The 12,331-nt window shown below is 53.9% G+C and overlaps 1 non-coding gene across 1 annotated transcript; it reads right to left on the reverse strand.

The window, feature by feature from the left end:
* Positions 1–270: 270 nt before the first annotated feature.
* Positions 271–342, reverse strand: TRNAW-CCA (transfer RNA tryptophan (anticodon CCA)). Its single transcript has one exon. It is a non-coding gene; the product is annotated as a tRNA-Trp (tRNA).
* Between the last annotated feature and the right edge of the window lie 11,989 nt (positions 343–12,331).

The raw sequence follows: 12,331 nt of genomic DNA on the forward strand, positions 1-12,331 counted from the left end.
GTGATAGTTCCTGTTAATATTATAGCGCCTACAAATATATATATATATATATTTGCAGAAACGTATATAAACAATACAAATTATGCGTTACTTCCAGGTGTTTTAGCAATTTGAGGAGCGGGTTTGTTCCACTTCAATCCATATGAACTTGGTCTACATTCATGTATTCATAAAGAAGGTATTTGTTAAATATTTTTTCTACTTTTATTTAGAACATTATCTGAGAAAACCATGTTACATTTCATGACAAGTGCAAAAGACATAGCTTTGTGATCCCGACGTGATTTGAACACGCAACCTTCTGATCTGGAGTCAGACGCGCTACCGTTGCGCCACGAGATCAGCTGGGATCAGACATGAAGAATGACTGACAAGTGAGACGTGACGTTAGTGATGGCCTGTCACTGGGATATTCATTTGTGCTTTTCCGACGTCCTTGAGGAAATAAGGGGTTGAGATGAATGACGTTATTCTGTTAGCGGACCCTCAGCCAAGTGCTTTTACCGTAGACATGTACAAATCAGTGAATAAATCCGGCTGCCCAGGACGACTCATTCCGGCTAGAAGGCTAATTCAAGCTCCTGCGTTATATGCACCCCAACCTTTCCTGTCACCCCTAAACTTACAGGCGCTGCTGCTTTATGGTCCGGTCAAGTGTGACATAGACTGTGGAAAATAAACATTTCTTCCATCTTCACAAGCGCAAGATCAAACAGTGTCACGCAGATCAGCCGAGATCCCACGAGCTCAGCGGGAAGGCCTTTCAGCTCCTCCTCTCGGACCATCATTGGGAGGAGCTGTGTTTTGGGGATCACCTTTTTCCGCAATTAGAGTGTCACGCATGAGTTCAAGCGGAGAGATGGTTCTGGAGTGAAGTGTGTCAGTGGACATCACTGTTGGGCCAATTTCAACTTGAAGAGTCAAGGTCTGGGTGGACACCCCAGGGGGCCATGGAGGGGATGGAGTGGGCTCTCTCTTCTCTAGTAGAGGCCGCCTGGGCTTGTCATACATACTCTGAGTGAACCTGGAGGCGGCCATGTTCTTTGTGCGGAGTAGGGTCACCAGCCCTGGTGATGTCTACAGAGTCCTCCTGGTGGTCTCAAGCTCCAGGGCAGTGCTTGTTTCTGTTCACCAGTCTTCAGACATCTGACCCTGGGTTCTGCACTTCTATATAGTGGTCACTGGGTACCAAGTCACCTGCGGCACCAATACTCAGTCCTAGTTTTTATCCAGCAGCACTTTGAACGTTAAGACTTCTTGGCTCATGGTTTTAATGGGAACAATGAACGTAGAAGGCCCAGAATGAAACCTAAGATACTTAAAAAACCCTGAAGGGGTTAAAGGTGCGGCAGAAAGAGAGGCATTTGTGTCACTCAAATGCAACAGTCTGTCCATCTGTAGCAGAGATTCCATATGCATTCCCCTCACATTTTCATATTTCATGTTACCATCCTCACTTTCTAGGCTTCTTTCCTGTATGAATGTGTAAATGTGTGTCTATATGTGTTGGAATTCATGAAGTATAGACACATCCAGGAATCAATGGAGAGCTAATGGCAATGGAGGGGGGACGTGAGGGGGCGTTTATTCCACATACAGGGTGATTCTCGTTACACTCCACCGCTCTCGGGTTTCCCAGCTCCATGCACGAGGAGCTCACCCAGTCCATGCACGAGGAGCTCACCCAGTCCATGCACGAGGAGCTCACCCAGTCCATGCACGAGGAGCTCACCCAGTCCATGCACGAGGAGCTCACCCAGTCCATGCACGAGGAGCTCACCCAGTCCATGCACGAGGAGCTCACCCAGTCCGTGCTTTTCTGTGCTTCTGGGGTTTGTGTTCCGTTTGCCTCATAATAACATTCTGTGATTCTGGGCAAATCACTTCATCTCCCCGTGCCTGAATGTGTAATGTAAATACGGTGCTATGTAAAGCGCTCCGATACCTTCGGGTCGAGTTCGTGCTATATAAAAGATGAAAAAAAAAAAACCAGGCCAGAATTCATAGTACCCCCAGGGGCACCCCGCTGTCCCCCCTCCCCCATAATAGGTTACCCAAATGACACACACAAGGCAGTTGGTGTTGGGTAACAATGCTGCAGGTTTATTACATAATTCCAGAATATGTAATGGGTGGGTTATCTTACGGGCGATCCAAGGGCAGGCAACCAACTGGGTCGCCTGCCCGCCTGATGAGCCGGGCAGCGCGGGAGCGATGCCCGCGGTTGCTGCCCTCCAGGTGATTCTTTCTACGATCATGTGCCGTTGGTAATTCTACTCACGCCCCCCCTCTCGGGGCGGAGCGTCGCATAGCAAGCCCCCGGTTGTTCAGGCCCACAACCGCCCGCAGGACTAGCGGTGCGCTGACACGGCTTCCGGGACCTCCCTTGAGGCTCCTCGGTTTTGGCTCAGGCACCCCCTATGGTGCCGCGCAGAGGTACCCTTTGTACCGGCCTGCTTCCAAATCGCCCTGTAACTCCGCCACAGCCCTGGAGGCGGCTCACCGTCGCAGCCAGGGCCTCCCACCAAACCGCTATAGTCTTACCTGCAACCTCTCCTATCTAGGGCTTCCTGTACATGGATAATAATTATTGGCCCAGAGTCACAGCGTGACCCGCCCGAAGGTGTTGGAGTGCAGTACATGAGCCCCGTATTTACATACCTATTCGTGCACGGTCGATTAGTGATTAGCTCAAACCGTAATGCGCGCGAAATTATTAGAGCGCCGGACACAAGCACCGACCAAATAACCCTTTCAGGTGCAGGGGGAGTCGTAATGCCCGGAATCACCTAATGCGCGCGAATGTGAGCACGAGCAAATTCTTGTGAGTAATACATGCACTGGTATCATGTGTCTGCATTATAGGAAGCCAACCACTACATGTTGCATATTTATCTAGCGTGAACTCGACCGGAAGGTATTGGAGAAAAATCTTGTGAACAATGCCCACACTTGTATCAAGTATCTGCCTTATAGGAAGCCAGCACATACATGTTGCATATTTGTATAGCGCAAACTCGACGCCAAAGGTATTGCACCGCTTTACATGAGCACCGTATTTACGTTACACATACAGGCTCGGGGAGCGGGAGAGATTCGTACCATAGAACACGAACCCCGTGCCAGGTCACGCGAGCACCGCACCAGATTAACCCTTGAGGTGCGGGGGGGGATTAGTAATACCAGTAATCGCGTGATGTGAACAGTGCATGTACTTGTATCATGTATCTGCCTTATAGGAAGCCTGCAATTACATGATGAATATTTATATAGCGCGAACTCGACCGGAAGGCATTGGAGCACTTTACATGAGCACCGTATTTACATTACATCTTCACGCAGGGGGTGCTTAAGACATTCGTACCATATTACCCGCTCCCCGAACCGGATCACGCGAGTACCGCACCAGATTATCCATTGAGGTGCGGGGGTTTATTAATGCCCGTAATCGCGTATGTGAAGAATGCATGCACTTGTATCATTTATCTGCCTTATAGGAAGCCAGCAATACATGTTGCATAATTATATAGCGTGAACACGACCTTAAGGTGTTGGAGCGTTTTACATGAGCACCTTATTCACATTACACATTCAAGCACGGGGAGCTTACAAGATTCGTACCATACTACACGATCCCTGAGCCAGGTCCATTGCACCTGCTGCACAAATGCCCACTGCATGCCCCCCCCCGCCCTCAATTGCAGCATAGCCGACGGGAGGGGGGGCGATAACCTTAACCAGGGAGCGCCACAGGTGTTGCACCGCCCACGATCAGCGGGGACCCAGGCAGCTCCCAGCCTTGCAGTGCTGGTGTATTGGGGCCGTGAACCCACGCTAATCTCCTACCGGCTCCCACGGCGCAGGGTATGCAGCTTCTTAGCCGGCCACACCCCCCTTCATTCACTTTGCTCGTGAGGCCGACCGCCATTGCGAAATATGCCCCGCGGGCGAAAGGCCGACGGACACACGATCACTAAAATGAGTGCTCTGCCGGACGGTAATTGATCACCTTACACCGCACTATAGCTCACCGCATGCGACCCATGAGCAGGGGGTGACTTAAACCGTGCCCACGAGACCCCCGAAACCTAGGATGCGCAGGGGGGGGTGAAAGGTACGCCAACGAAAGGTACGCCAACGGAAAACAGAATCAATGTAAATTGAACCTGCGACCTTGCGAGCAAGCGTCCCAGGGCCGAGGACCCACGCACGCTCATGCCCGCTCCCACCGTGCGCGCGGCTTATTGGCCGGCCGCTCCCATACCAACTAACATGCGCGAGGTCCACCGCCATCAAGCAATACACCCCAGGACCTTCATGGAGATTTCAAGAATCAATGGGACTTAAACCGGTAACCTTGAGAGCAAAAGTCTCCGACCTTAACCGAATACGAACTATTCCCCCCTTACGGGTCTCAAGGCGCCGGGGGCTACTGTGGAGATGGAGGCCTTGTCCAAAGTCACATGGGGCTGAGGGTGTCACCGGGGATCGAACCGTGAGCTTTGTGCTCCAAAGTCGGGTGCCAAGGCTGCCGCACCACACCGCTCCACATTAGGCCACAGTGACTGTCAGCATCACGCTGCGGCGACGCTTGGGCAGGGGATAGTTTAATCGAGCCCGCGAAACCCCCCCCCCCCCCCCGATGCCCAGTTCAATGTGGCAGGGGTGTGATGAAGGGATGGGCCCGGCTGGCAAGAGTTCCATTCCCACAAGCAAAACAGGGAATAAAACACATATATCACAGGCAAATTAGGGAGAGCACGCCTAGGGCTCCCGCCTAGCTCCAACCCGTGAAGATACATAGTTCAAATCCTGCCCTTCCCTGTGACAAGCTAACAGAAGGGTTCTTATTGTGCATGTTTCTATAGCGCGAACGCAACCCGAAGGTATAGGTAATTTGCCCAGAATCACATCCTGTGGTGCGACCTCGAGACTCGAACCCTGGTCTTCTGCATCAGAAGCGGCAGCGCGGCCGACAGACCACATCCTCTCCCCTCATTGAGAACACATGTATATCAAAGGCAGGTTAGGGAGAGCGCACCTACTGTTCACGCCTAGCACCAAACCCGTGAAGACGCATGCGGCCGATGCATGGTCAGGAGGTGGACTAGAAGGCATTGAAGCGCTTTAACTATTACAGTGTTTATATTACACATCCCTGCATTCGGTGGCAGCGCATCCATTGCAGCTCGCCGCCCGCATTCTCGCCCATTGGCAGCAGCGCAGTCGACGGGCCACATCCTCGAAGGCCCACCTGGACCCAACGGAGGGATTAAAGTGTTTCCGACCGGTCACGAACGGGGACCTTTCACGTGATAGGCGAACGTGATAACCATAACGCCCGTAATCGCGTAATGGGAACAATGCATGCACATGTATCATGTATCTGGCTTATAGGCAGCCAGCAGTTACAGCTTGCATATTTATATAGCGCAAACTCGACCCGAAGGTATTGGCGCAAAATTCTTGTGAACAATGCAATCCCTGCATCAAGCATCTGCCTTCTAGGCAGCCAGCCACTACAAGTTGCATATTTATATAGCGCGAAATCGACCCGAAGGTATTGGAGCGCTTTACGGGAGCACCGTATTTAAATCACACCTCCCGGCACGGGGAGCTTAGTACAATATCTCATGCTCGAATGTCCCCGATCTTGTGCACCGTATTTACATTACACATCCAGGCACGGGGGGCTTATGTACAATATTAACATGCTCGAATGCCCCAGATCACGCGAGTTCCGCACCCCCGAATGCGGATGCGACCTCACGGGCCGGAACCTGATTTCTCCAAACCGCGTCCCGCTCGCAGGTTAAACCGCCTACAACTTGGCCCCGCTCCCCTCATCACCCCCACGACAACGCACTCGCTGCCCATGAGCACGCAGCCCAATGCATGCCCCCCCCCGCCCGTACTGCATCGCAGCCACCGGAAGGGGGCGGCGTCTGATCTCGGGAGCACCACAGGTTTGCACCACCCGCGATCCGCAGGGACCCAGGCAGCTCCCAACATTGTAGTGCTGGTGGGGGGTGGGGGTGGGGGTGGGGAAGGGGCCGAGGACCCATGCATGCGCATAACGGCTCCCACCGCACAACTGTTGGGATCACTCCGTGGCGGACACAGCTGGGATTCTAGGCGCTTACTGATGCTGTGAATTATACACGGGTCTGATGCTTGTGCTTTACAGGTTTGAAATAGCGGGAACTCGCTCCGAACGCCTTGAAGCACTTTGCATGAGCGCCAGTTGCATAGCACAAGGACCCATTCATGTTTTGTTCTTTTTCGTAGGCGCGGGAAGATTAAGTGATTTGCCCAGAATCAGAGGATGTTGAGAGGATGCCGAGACTCGAAGCTACAAAGTCGGCCGCTCTGTCCCTTACGCTTCCGTCAGAGGGACTCTGACATGTACAGTACACATGAAACCTGCCCGGCATATCTCACCTCCCAACCCCTGACGGTTTATACAAATTACACGTTTTATAGTGGCACAGAGTGCCACTGCACTGTGCGCCACTATACTCTACACTGCAACACTCTACTGCCCTTTCAACGAACATCGGTGCCCCTATTCGGTAGCGTTGCCAGCAGACTCTATTCAATCGCCACCCTCGCCCTAATCTTGCGCCCCCTCCGCCCGTGGCCCAGTCGACATGGTACTGCCCAGGGACGGGGCCGGGGCGGAGTGGGACAGCAAGCCTTACCGTAGGTGCTGAGCGACGAGGCGACGACCAATGCACGAGAAGGGAACCACTACCGATGTTGCCAAGGCGAGGTGGGCGACAGTTCTAGACAAATACATGCGATGCCCAGGGGGGGGGGTGGGTTGCGACGCGCGAGACATGAATCGATACCTTAAGAGCACGACTATCAGACGTAGAGCGACTCTAGCAACCTCATGCGGCAGCCGTTGCCGGGGTGATGCCCCACGCTAGGCGAACGTCCCATCCCCTCATTCCGAAAGGCCCTGCGGCCTAGTAGCGCTCACAATCGCGCATTTCCCGCACGCCCCCAGGGCTCTTCCTTCCCGCCACGAAACTGGCCTATTACGATAGTCGCAGCGTCCTTCCGAGGCGCAGGACCCCACTTGCGCCCCCCCCACCCGTGGCCATCCGAGCCACAGGGCCCCGTCAACCTGGTACTGCCCAGGGACAGGGCCGGGGCGGGGGGGGGGGGGGTGTTGCAAGACTCACCGTAGCTCGTTGCTATTGCAAATCGCACGACGACGGAGAGGCCGGGATCGCAGCGCGGGGCAAGGACGACAACCGTTGGTGTCCGAGGCTGCGACCGGTCAAATGGCGAGGTGGGCGACAAAGAGGTCGCCAGGAGGGTGGGGGAAGGCTAAATAGCCTCCCCCTCACACCAGGGCAGGAAGTGACACGCTTTTACGCGTCATTTCCGGCCAGCCCGAGGAGGGGGGCTCCGGTCTGCGTCCCCGCCCCCCCGCCCCAGTGGGAGGGGGTGTGGAGGGGTGACCGGTGCTCCGGGGGCACTAAGGCGCCGACTGCCGATTGGCCCCCTGCGGGGGCCGCGGTCAGCGGCAAAGTACAAGCCTGGGCTGGGTGAGCGACTGACCCCTGGACCTGGGAAGCTTCAGAGCTCTCTCTAGACGTTCATCGGGCGGCTTACATGTGATGGAAAGTACCAGCGCATCTCTGCAGGACAGCAACGCCCCTGGGGGTGAGGGTTGGAGCGAAGACTGGTCTTGCACCTTTCTACCAACCCCGCACTCTTCAAGCCCTGCAGTCTTGTTGTCTGTTTACCGCCCTCTCCCCCCTGCAGCAGGGTCCCTCCTCTAGGCTTGGCAGGCCCCGCTTGGACCTTCAGTAAATAAGAGGAGGCTTCGGGGCACATTTTGGGGCAAACTTTCCGCTCCCTTCCTCCCAGTGACGTCATTCTATGTGAGGCTGTCCTAAGACCTATCTCCAGCCAGGCCTGTAGCGGTCTAGTTGTTAGCGCGTCACGTGACGTGACGCGGCGACGCACGTTGGCGCGGCGATGCGCGCGCAGGTGTGAGCGCGGAGCGGCAGAGAGAGAGTGAGTGCGCGGCAGTGAGCGTACATAGTGGTGGCCGGCGCTCCTCGGTGTAACGGCTCATAAGTTGTGCTAATAAATCATAGCAGAAGGATCACCGTGTTCCGAGTGTTCATTGACCAACATCACAGTGGCGACGAGGTCGGGACGGAAACCAGACCGACGGGGAAGCGCAGTAGAGGGCAACACTCCACGTGGCCCCACGAGTCAAAGGAAGACACGCCACCAGGCCATCAAGCCCAAAACAAAACACCGCACAGGCCGCCTGGAAGGGGGAAGTCACGGGATACGCCCCAGCCAACTGCGGAGGTCGACCCCAGGCACAGAGCATCCGAGGAGCGTGGCAGTGCCACGGTACAATAACCGAACCACATACAGGCCAAAGAGACGACGCCGTCCACAACCAACAAAAGCACACGAGCTGCCTTCGCACGTAATCAAGCACATAAAGCGCTGCACTGGCTACCAAAGAGGAGGAAGTGGGGTCCAGTGACAAGAGCCCTCAGAGGATCAAGCACACAAGAAACAACGACAACACCCCAGGCAGCCCCCCGAGCAAAGCCACCGACGAAACAAGCACCAAGGAAGCAAAGATGAGTACCCCGGCAGGGTATGCGATTGCACCGGTGCAATTCCTAACGAAACCCGGTGAACCAATGATGAAATGGGAGGACTGGAAGGAATACATAGACAATTTCATAGGGGTTTTGGAGGACGAGAACGAAGAAAAATTCACGCCCCAGAGGAAAAAACGCATCCTGCTACTAAATCTAGGGCCCGAAGGGCTGAGAATATACAAGAGCCTAGTGCCCACGAAGAGAGAAGACACAGACGATGATGTGTATGCGCACGCGGTGGAGGACCTGGATGAGCGATACCGCCCCACCGTCTGTGTTTCGGTAGACAGATACAATTTCCAGCAAAGGAAACAAAAGGTGGGGGAATCCATCGAAGAGTATGTAGCAGCACTGAGGAAGCTAGCAGCCCCGTGCAGGTACGCACTGTGGGAAGACGAATTTATAAAAGATCAGGTGATCATGCACACCACCAGTACAAACGTGCAAGACAAGCTGTGGGCGAGTGGGGACACCACACTCAAGGAAGTAATGGTCATAGTGAAGAGGGCGGAACTCTCAAAGAGGTGCGCCGATGCGACCAGAAAAGACACAGGCACCCCAACCATGGTGAACAGGATACAGGAGGGAGATCACCGCAGGGACCAGAAAACCAAGTCTCCCACAACCAAAGGGACCAGCAGATGGCAAGGGAAACAAGCGGACGGTGAGAGCAAGAAAACATGCTACAGGTGTGGAAGTTGGTCCCACGAAGCCCACGACAGACGTTGCCCGGCCTTCAGAGCCAAATGCATGCACTGCGGTATCATGGGCCACTACGAGAAGGTGTGTCGGAAGAAACAACAGAAGGGAGTGGTGAAATACATGGACCAAAGCGCGGAAGACCAGGAAGACGCCACGGAGGAAGAGGTGGTCACCGTACTGTGCATATACGATCAGGTACTGAGCGTGGATGCCAAGAGATCAACCAAACCGGTCCTGGAGATGTCCATGGGCGGCATAACCATCTCTGTTGTGGCAGACACCGGATCCCCATTCACCATCGTACAGCGTGCAGTGTGGGTAGAACAATTCCAACCCAAGTTGGGCCCTGGGCTGGAGAAACTAGACATACGACCGGTAACATACAATGGTGATCGCATTCCCATGCTAGGGTTCCGACGTCTGTTGTTCGAGTTCAGAGGCCGCGCAGCGTGGTGCAAGCTGTATGTGGCCGAGAAAGGACCCTCCGTCCTGGGATGGTTGGACCAGGGCGACCTGGGCATAAAACTCGACCCAGGAGGAAAGGAACAGATCCTGCTCACAGACCAGGTGGAATGGCTGGACATGGACAGATGGAAAGAAAACTACCCAAGAGTGTTTGGGGGCGCAGTAGGAAAAATTGAGAAATTTCAACACAAAATAGTACTTAAGGAAGGAGCCACACCAGTAGCACACAAGGTGAGGAATGTGCCCATTGCAGTAAGGGAAGCTGTCCAGACGGAACTCCAAGATCTGGAGAAGAAGGGCATCATAGAACCCATAACCTGTGCCGAATGGTTGGCGCCTTTGGTGGTCGTGATGAAACCCAACGGGAAGGTCAGGCTTTGCGTAGACTTGAGAGAACTCAACAAGAACATAGTGGTGGAGAAATTTCCCCTTCCCAAGATAGAGGAGATGCTGGCACGAACCAGAGGAATCCAGTGGTACTCCACCATCGACCTGACATCAGCTTACCACCAGGTAGCCCTACACCCGGACAGCAAAAGTCTCACATCGTTCATTACCCCGTTTGGGTGCTACAGATTCTGTCGCATGCCGTTCGGGCTAGCCTCGGCGGCGGCCGTTTTCCAGAAGATGATGCACCAACTGTTCAGAGACTGCAAGGACGTGCAGTACTTCCAGGACGATATACTGGTGATGGGCAGAGATAGGAGGGACCATGACCGGACACTGGAAAAGGTATTACGGACACTGGAAGCTAAAGGTCTCACGGCGGAATGGTCGAAATGCCGGTTGGGAATGCAATCGGTGACCTATTTAGGCCACGAAATAGGGCAACAGGGGGTCACCCCCAAGATGGAGAACGTGAAGGCCATCGTTGAAGCTCCGGCCCCCAAGAACAAGGAGGAGGTCAGGTCTTTCCTGGGGATGGCGGAGTACTACAGTAAATTCGTGGTACAATTCGCATCCAAGACCTATAACTTGAGGAGGCTGACCAGAGAAAGCACGGTGTTCCAATGGACACCGGATGCCCAAGCGGAATTTGAAGTCATCAAAAAAGGGATCCTAGAAGCAATGCCTCTCAAGGGTTATGACCCGCAAGGCGCCACCATACTCATCACGGACGCCAGCGACAAGGGGTTGGGCGCTGTACTCATGCAAGACCGAGGAAGTGGAGACATGGAGACAATAAGCTTCGCCTCCAGAGCACTGACGGAGACAGAAGGCAAGTACAGCGTCATTGAGAAGGAGATGTTAGCGGTAGTGTGGGCCATGACGAGATTCCGGCAATTCCTATGGGGTACCCGATTCCTGCTCAAAACGGACCACAAGCCGTTAGTGAAGGTTCTGACATCGTGTGGACACGCCAGCGCCACACCCAGGATATCGAAAATGTCCCTAAAATTGTTGGACTACAGATATGACGTAGAGTACATCCCGGGAAACAAGAACCGAGTGGCAGACTACCTGAGCCGAGCGGCGGCCATGGAGCCGGGAGAAGAAGACCCTGCGGACAGAGGGGAGATGGTGGCTCTCATTGAGGATCAAGAGAAGATCATCAGCAGACAGGAGTGGACAGCCGCGTATGACGAAGATGCGGACCTGATGGAGGCAAAAGTTCACATCACCCAAGGGTGGCCCGATAAGAAAAAGGTGAAACCCAACCTCAAACCTTTTTATGAAGTGAGAGAGGAACTGACTGTGGGAGATGAGGGCATATTCATATACCGGGGAGACAGAGTAATTCCCCCCACGAATCTCATCAACAAACTACTGGACCTATTACATGAAGGCCACCTGGGTATTGGGAAACTCAAAGCTAGATCGAAACAGAACTACTGGTGGCCAGGCATGGACGTGAGAGCAGAGAGACATGTCAGGGAGTGCCCCCAATGCCGAGGGGCTGACAAAACGTTGAGGCCATTACGCCCGGCTCTGGGAAAATTCGACACTCCCGCAAACCCATGGGAAGAGTTGTCCATAGACATTTTAGGGCCGGTGCTGGATGACCAGAGCGTACAGAAATACGTGTGTGTCCTCATCGACCGTTATTCTAAGTGGCCAGAGATAAAAGTGAGCGAAACGATGGACACGGAGAACATCCTGGAGTTCCTATCGGAAACATTCACCCGAGAGGGAATTCCCAAGTCCATCTTAAGCGACAACGGGCCACAGTTCACATCAGAAAAATGGAAACAGTTCATGGGGAGAAACGGCATCGAGGTAAAGCACACGGCCATATACCATCCAGCAGGTAACGGTCTAGTGGAACGATTCAACAGGGTGGTGATGGGGGCCATACAAGCAGCCATCACCTGTAACAAAGACTGGAAGAAAGCGGTGGAGAATATGGTATGGGCCTACAGGATAACGCCCACAAGCACAGGGTACAGCCCGTTCCAAATATTGAGAGGACGTGAACCTTTCACGCACGACAACAGAATCTGGAAGGAGAAGGTAGTGACCAGTGAATGGTCTCCAGCAGTCGTGAGAGCAAACATGGAGAGGGCTCAAGCCATCTA

Source organism: Triturus cristatus, chromosome 12, assembly GCF_964204655.1.
Source record: "Triturus cristatus chromosome 12, aTriCri1.1, whole genome shotgun sequence".
NCBI classification, from domain to species: Eukaryota; Metazoa; Chordata; class Amphibia; order Caudata; family Salamandridae; genus Triturus; species Triturus cristatus.